The sequence below is a fragment of the Mytilus trossulus genome, unplaced genomic scaffold (genome assembly GCF_036588685.1).
Source record: "Mytilus trossulus isolate FHL-02 unplaced genomic scaffold, PNRI_Mtr1.1.1.hap1 h1tg000050l__unscaffolded, whole genome shotgun sequence".
NCBI lineage: Eukaryota > Metazoa > Mollusca > Bivalvia > Mytilida > Mytilidae > Mytilus > Mytilus trossulus.
In genome coordinates this window covers 4,377,150-4,386,035 of record NW_026963292.1, presented here as the reverse complement: position 1 = coordinate 4,386,035, position 8,886 = coordinate 4,377,150, and positions in this window count along the sequence as shown.

Genomic DNA, 8,886 nt, shown 5'->3' with positions numbered 1-8,886 from the left:
ACAATATAAACACAAAGTATATCAAATGGAAAGACTTCACAGTGTATGGGTTCAATAACATGTAGGTTCATTTCGGTTTTTTTTAGCACAATGCATGCCATATCAACCTGTTTCTTAGGGGTTATTCACTATTCACAGACTGTTCACTTGCAAATGAATAAATCATCATCAATGTTTCTTAGCTTAATATGACAAAATGGAAGCACACTGGCTGCTATTTCACTTTCATTAATGATTCAACAAAAAACTCTTTTTTATATTTCGCTTTTCTTGTGCCCCCTTAAGGTAAACAGATTTCATTCAATAACGTTAGGTTACAAATATTTTGTAATAATTGTCTTTGTGTTACTCCTATACAAAGTATGTAAACTATTATTCGTAATAGTACAAGAACAAGTCTGCCATTTAAGGGGCTTAATTGGTGTCCATGGGATTACAAACAATTTATCGATAGAATGTTTTTCCCAATAGTACATCAATATAGTTAAGGCAAAAATTTACAGCTATAATCATCTCATCACACCTCCAGTAATTATATATATCTAGCTTATTAACCTTCAAATTTTAGAAAACGGTTTGATATGCAAAGAAAATTCAGTAACGACAATATGATTAAATAGAAAATATTTTGTTTGTTAGAATAGTGTAAGTATATAACTAAAGCTCGAACGATGCTTTTTCATTGATTTTAACTGTAAAAAAAACAATTGTACGATGGTCTGAATGAGATTTGCAAAATAGACAGAAATGGGCCGATGAAGTACAGAAAAAAAGGACAAAAGTGAGTAAAAGGGTGTTGAAAAAAAAAATACAGTGACAAATTAAATGAAAATAAATGGAGGGACCCCGTCGATTCCCGTATGGAATTCAATATTTTATCCAGTATGTACTATCTGTCCGTCTATGAAACATCCGACTATCTCTGCGATTCAACACAATCAATTATATATTTTCTTTTACTCAGTAACTCTTCAAAACATCTTCATTGATGTAATTATATAGCAGTTTTCATACGTTTTTGTCTTTGGATCCCAGCGGAATACATACGTCATCGTTGACACATATATGACATAAACATTAGTATTGTCACAAAGGACATAGTAGCGTTATAAGACAGATTTGAGAAGTTTTGACGTCTTAAACGGATACGTTTTGGTGAATAAAAATAATCGGAATCGTATGATCGCTCGAACAATCGGACCAAGTCTACCTAAGTAGATAGTCGGACACGTTTGTTGGATATGAGAGTACATACATTTGGGTCATTATCGCTTTGAAGGATACGTTTGGGCATACTGGACATGTTTGTGTGGCTGGTCGTGTGTAAGTTTTACACTTATATGACACATTAATCTTTGTGTGGGCCGATAAGTATTTGCTATCAATCGTAAATAGTAAACGCCGAGAAAGGTCGTCAAGGTCATTGTCATCTTTTTTTAACTAAGACAGGAATTGTTTTTTTCTCAATTTACCTTAAATGCACGACGTATTTGTTAGTTTTAGACTTCTAAACGTTCAAAATGTGTAAATTCAACCTTATCTTTCAGACCATACCAGGTGGTGGTATGTGTCAGAAGCACTTGACACGTGCAATAAAGTCGGCAAAACACGTTTGTATTAAGCGTTTGCAACTATAAGATTTAATTTATAATACCGTGTTAATTAGTATTAACTGTAGATACTACGTACTCTATGAAAACATAACACATGTCTACACTAGAATTTTCTTTGATTGAATACCGTTTGGTCCATTTTCACATGTTTATTCCAGTCAGTTTTCAATGTGAATTCAATCGTGTTTTGAAATCCCGCAAACAGGTGTATTGAATTAGCATGAAGCGGCTGCAATATGAAACAGATGTCACCTGTGAAAAAGGACAAAGTCTGTTTATGAATCACTATTTAAAAATGATTTTTGCTAAATTCAAACTACAATTATTTTAAATCTTATTACCTAGGCCTACTTATATCTATGTAATTTACAAATTACGATATACAAACAATACATGTAAAACAAGCACTAAAAAAATTAAAAAAATATAGTTACTTTTAGTTTTCCTAATTCATTTCAAAACTCCTTTTTAGCTCACATGGCCTAAAAGGCCATGTGAGCTTTTCTCATCACTTGGCGTCCGTCGTCGTCGTAGTCGTCGACGTCGTCGTCGTCGTTAACAATTTTTCAAACATCTTTTCCTCTGAAACTACTGAATAGATTTGGATGAAACTTAGCGTGATTGTTCCTTAGATTATCCTGCACAAAGTGTTTGCTTCGATTTTTGATCCGTCAAAAAACATGGCCGCCGTTACTTAAAATAAAACATAGGGGTCAAATGCAGTTTTTGGCTTATATCTCAAAAACAAAAGCATTTAGAGCAAATCTAACGTGGTTAAAAATGTTTATTAGGTCAAGATCTATCAGCCCTGAAATTTTCAGATGAATCAAATAACCCATTGTTGGGTTGCTGCCACTTAATTGGTAATTTTAAGGAAATTTTGCAGTTTTGGTCATTATCTTGAATATTATTATAGATAAAGATAAACTGTAAGCAGCAAAAATAATCAGCAAAGTAAGATCTACAAATAAGTTAATATTACCAAAATTGTCAATTGACCCCTTAAGGGGTTATTGTACTTTAATGACAATGTTTTCACAATTTGTTCATCATTTTTGTTAACTTTAAAAAATCTTCTCCTCTGAAACTACTGAATTGATTTGGATGAAACTTTGCATGATTGTTCCTTAGATTATCCTGCAAAAGTTTGTGCTTCGATTTTTGATCCGTCAAAAAACATGGCCGCCGTTACTTAAAATAGAACATAAGGGTCAAATGCAGTTTTTGGCTTATATCTCAAAAACGAAAGCATTTAGAGCAAATCTGACATGAGGTAAAAATGTTCATTAGGTCAAAATCTATCAGCCCTAAAATTTTCAGATGAATCAAACAACCCATTGTTGGGTTGCTGCCACTTAATTGGTAATTTTAAGGAAATTTTGCAGTTTTTGGTCATTATCTTGAATATTATTATAGATAAAGATAAACTGTAAACAGCAAAAATGATCAGAAAGTAATATCTACAATAAATTAATATGACCAAAATTGTCAATTGACCCCTTAAGGGGTTATTGTCCTTTGATGACAGTTTTTCACAATTTGTTCATCATATTTGCTAACTTTAAAAAATCTTCTCCTCTAAAACTACTCAACCAAATTCAACCAAACTTCAACTGAACGATCAGTAGGGTGTATAAAAAAAGTTTGTGTTTTATTTTCTATTTCGTCTAAAAACATGGCCGTCATGGCTAAAAATAGAACACAGGGTAAATGCAGTTTTTGGCTTATATAAGTTAAAGTATTTATTAGGTCAAGGTCTACCTGTCCTGAAATTTTCAGCCGAATTTGGTAACTGGTTTTTCAGGTATAATGCCCCTGATATTTGTAATATTGAAGAATTGTTAGCTGTACATGTCTGCCTGGCATGGTTCAATATGTTCAATAAGGCATTGTTTACCAGGTGAGCGATTCAGGCTCTTGAGAGCCTCTTGTTACATTTTCTGAAGGTTTTGTTACTCGTGCTGTGTGGATTTAGTAGACTGTGTCCCCGTGCCTGTAGTGTATGCCCTTATATTTTTAAAGTTAGGGGTTTTTTTTTGCTTGTGAGAGAGTTGTCTACTTATTCTATTATCATTATTAATGATCTATTTCTTATACTGTATTTTTTAATGTCTGTGTCATGTTGGTCTTTTGTGGATAGTTGTCTCATTGACAATCATACCACATCTTCTTTTTTATATTGAGAGCTGAATATTACATAAGTCTTTCACACATTCAAAAACAAATATGCCCAGCATAACCGGTGGTGAAAAGTTACCGAATTACGGAAATGTGTACGATTTTGCTCATATGGTTAGGAATTTATATAGGACCTAATTTTTAATGTAAACGAAGGGATGTCATCTGGTGAAATCAAGAATTGAAATGGGGAATATGTCAAAAAGACAACAACCCGACCAAAGGACAGATAACAGCCAAAGACCAGCAATTTGTCTTGCAGAGTTTTCTTTTTTCGTTTTGAGGAATTGGATATCAATTTGCTTGACATAGAATAATTTTTCAGCAAATATAAATTGCAATACCATGAAAATACATAACGAAATACATTATGTGTAGACTGCAAACTGACTAGGTTATCTCAGATGTCTTTCTCATAATAAAACCGACAGTCGTGGTGTTAAACTTCTCAAATCCATCAAAAATTGACCTCATGACCATACCGAGTCTTGCGTGTTAAAATTTAAACCTGGTACCTTTTGTTTTCTATTATTCGTGTGTTTCTCTGTCCTATATGTTCTTCTTTTTATTTGTATTGTAGTCCCGTCATGTAATGTTGTTGTTTAAATGTTATACTTAACATAGCCATAAGAGCGGGAGTTTTGGCATCCCACAAAACCAGGTTGAACCCAATCATTTGTTTTTTATTAAATATTCCTGTACCAAGTCAGGAAAATGGCCGTTATTATATAATAGTTTGTTTCTGTGTGTGTTATATTTTAATGTTGTCTTTCTCTTGTGTTATAGTTCTCCTCTTATATTTGATGCGTTTCCCTCAGTTTTAGCTTGTAACCCTGATTTTTTTTTCTCAAACGATTTATGAATTTCGAAAAGCAGTATACTACTGTCGCCTTTACTTATACTGTTTGTAAAGAAGGAAACAAAAAATATAAAATTGAAATTCGTTAAAAATTTGAATTCCCGGTTCACATTTAACCACGAAACCTACAAAAATTGGAATCAAGGGAATAATAATGAATCCACAGTAATGCTTAAGTGTTGTTGTTATTGTATTTATATCTTGATTTAGTTCGTTTTAATATTGATGAATAAAGGTTATCTTCGTCTTGTGATATTTGCAAATAACTCCAAGTTAGGTATGGTTGAAGTCAGAATCATATCTATTATCGATAACTTCATTTTATTTTCTTAAAGATCACAAATACGAAAACAGTATTTTATTTGTTTTACATTTGAGATATTGTACATTCATTTTCCTGTGTTTGTGGGTTTTTTTTTCTTATACTAAATATATTCTTAAAGTTTTACTTACTTTGAATAGTTATCCAATATACTAGACTCGTAATTTAATACGACAGTGACGCTCAGATCAAAATTCAAATGAAAATTTGAAAATCTTATATCCTGTTTTGTCAGCTTATACAAAATATCTCATATTTACTAACCCCCTCCCTTTTTCCTATATTAAAAGGAGTGGACGATGAGCGTTATGACTGTGATCAAAGCATGTTTATGTTAAACCATCCGATTATTGTAAATGACACATACGAAATCTTGTTTACTAATGAAATTTTTGCGAAAATTGGCAAACTGTAAGCAGCTTTTCAAAACATCAAACATTTGATTAAACACATATCGAGTTTCAATGCTTCTTTTTTAGAATAACGAAATCGCTATTTATAAGTTATAAACAATGCTACGGTGTTTCGTTTTGCTTTTAACTGTGTCAGTTTGGTATTAAAATTTAAGATTCAGGTTGTGAGACCCCAAAATATTTATAACGTGTTATATAAATCGTGCAGTTTGTTATTTTTATGGTTTAGGTTGTTGTTTCACATGTGGAACAATTCGATAGAGAAAACTGAATCGTCAAAACTATAGCATTCACATATAGATATATTTACACACAGAGCTAAACAAAACAAAAACAAAACAAAAACTTTCAAATTAAAACTTCGCGAATTACAAAAAAAGACTCAGAATAAATTGACTAACAACAAAAAAAGGAATTTTGAGTTTCAAATTGAAGTTTCTGCATATAATTCTTGCGTATTTACGAACTTACATGTTTAATGTTCATTCAGATTTAATTTTTACATGATGTTAAATGTTGGCACACTAATAACATGAGCCTTTAATAACTCAAACGTTTTACATTTGTCATGTTGTGGCCCTTTATAGTTTTCTGTTTGGTATGAGCCAAGGGTCCATATGGAAGGCCGTTAATGGTTTACTGATTCGGAATAATCGGCGTATCACAAAAAAATAACATATTGTGTTTGCATGACCGAAAAGAATATAAAATTATTCGTTCTACATATCAAACGCTGTAATGAGCAGCAGCGTCAACATTTTCGACGTCATCAAGTGATCAGCTATCAAGGTAACGACTTAAGAGTCAATTTTCCGTGGGATAACAAACTATGAGCAGCATCATTTATTACTGATCAAATTTGTGTTTTGGATCTTCTTATGATCCGCTATTAAATTATAGAATGATCTGATCCAGAAAAGTTATGTCCCTCATACATCAAGTTTACGAAATACTGTATACAAATACTTTACAAAAATGAAGAAAAAAAACAATGGTCATTTCAAACACTCAAATTAATTGTGTATGATCGTAATGAAAGGAAGAATAATTTTCCTTCGACTGTCAAATTCAAAGGAATATTTTTTCGACTATTTTATGGACGCAACTGGATGTGACGTATAATATTACACATTAAATGACCCACATGAAAATATGCTGATCACATTTTCGATATATGTTATAATACGTATCTGTTTACTGGAGACGATGTGAAACCATCTGTTATGTTGTAGATTATACTTTTTAGCTGTAAAAGAAGGTATAGAATAGTTTATTTTATTTGGTAAATGTCCCTTAAAGGTAGACAGATTATGTAACGTTGGAAGCCGACCATGTATTGGCGCAAACACTAAGGAGGCGTATGTATATTATATTACGTAAGGAAGGTGATAGTTGAATGTATGCTTCGGTAGAAAAAAAAATTATATTATTTCTGTCAATTGTACACAGTATTATATTGTGATAAGCCGCTTAATCCTAACTAATTATATTTCAAAGTAACAAAGGTGAATAAGAACAATTGCTGTGTCTTTTAACAAGACTTCTATTATAATATATGGTGTTTTAAATGGTATAATAGAAGGTACGTCGCAATTAAACCCCCAAACTACTCTTCATTGTCGGCTTCATAGATAAAGGAAAATGTAGTGTGAGTGCAAATTAGACAACGCTCCATGCAAATAACAATTTATAAAAGTCAACCATTATAGGTCAATGTACAGCCTTCAACACGGAGCCTTGGCTTACACCGAACAACAAGCTATAAAGGGCCCTAAAATTACTAGTGTAAAACCATTCAAACGGGAAAACCAACGGTGTAATCTATATAAAAAAACGAGAAACGAAAAACACGTAAACGTTACGTAAACAAACGACATCTACCACGTCTTTCGTACATAAGATTCCTGACTCAGGACAGGTGCAAACATTTTTTCATGCCTATTTTTTTGTTTTTGCATGATAATTTTACCCCTCCCAAAATTGATGGATTAAATAAAAGTGTTTTTTAAATCATCTCATTGAAAATATTTTATGTTTATGAAACAGAGACGAATTCGGATCACACAACATTGATCGTTTTCAATTGATGACACATTCCGATTATTTCTCATTAAGCATATGTTTAGTTGTGTAGTAGATAACGTTAAAAGAAGATTGTATCCGGTTTTATATAAAAGGCTGAAACTTTGTTGCCACGCCTTTACAGATAAGCGAACACGCACAAAACGAAATGATGTATGATAGAATTAAGAACTGAAACGCGAAATGTGGCAAGAGACAACTACCCGACCAAGGGATAGCAAACAGCCGATATCCAAGTGATCATGTCTGTTACTTTCAAAAATGTCATCGGCATCTTAGCAAAAACCAAATAAATCATTGGTTTTGTCATAGACAAAATAGTCTTTTTTAAGTGTATGAATGTATCAAGACATAAAAGATATATATTTAGAGAGAAATATTGTCTACTTGAAGATGGCATTGAGTTAATGAGTCTAGAACCGATATTATATATAGGATAAACACTGCATAGAAAATAAAATGAATTTTGAACATGACAAAACCAGATTACCAACAGTTGGTTATGTTGTTCTCCGCGAGCTTTCAATTTGGAAATAGCAGGTTGTTTATATAATACATTTATCTATGGTTATAAATAATCTAATTTCTGTGCTTAATAAAAAATGTATCAGTTTTGTTCGTACAACTGGACTGTTTATTTACAATTATGATATGTCTTGCTCTTGTAAAATTTGTAAGCTCTTTTAGTTACTCTGATATCAATTCTTGTTTAAATTGAACCATGTATAAGTCAGAATTTCGATTTATGAGTTTAAATGTCCCTATGGTACACGTATCTCCTTTCTTATTTGAAATAAACTCCGACATGTTCTGCATTATAGAGGTTAATATGATTATTTTCATTACAAGAGGTGGTTCTTACATTGGCAGTAGCAACATTTCGTTCGGATTTTGGATAAACCAAACATCTCTTTAAGTCTTTCCGAATGTTTAATCCTAGGATAATTGATGTCCCTTCTGTTTTGTGATACATCATCTTACGAGCAAATAGAAATTTAAATAAATAGATTGTTTGTTTTCTGTCAAGTCATGCGATAGAACAGTGAACCTTGAGCATGTATTTTATCTGTGACAATTCGTGAATGTGATGAAACGATCAATATTCGATTAGACACAATATCAAGTAATTTTTAGGTAGATAATATACGCAGGACATGATTGCTTTCACGGTGTCAAATTCCGGCACAAAACACTATATAAGTAGATGATATTAGTATTTTAGAAAGACAAACGAACGTCTTACTGAAACATACATTGCTGCTTTTAGTGTTTAGAAAGCATGGCTTTATTAGCAGGGTTTGAACTTCAATTTAAGAACACTTTTAATCATCTTCACACACAGAATCTTGAAAGTGGACAAAGAGACATAGTGATTTATATAAAGGAAGGTGATTTTGACAAAGCTGGAGATTTGCTACA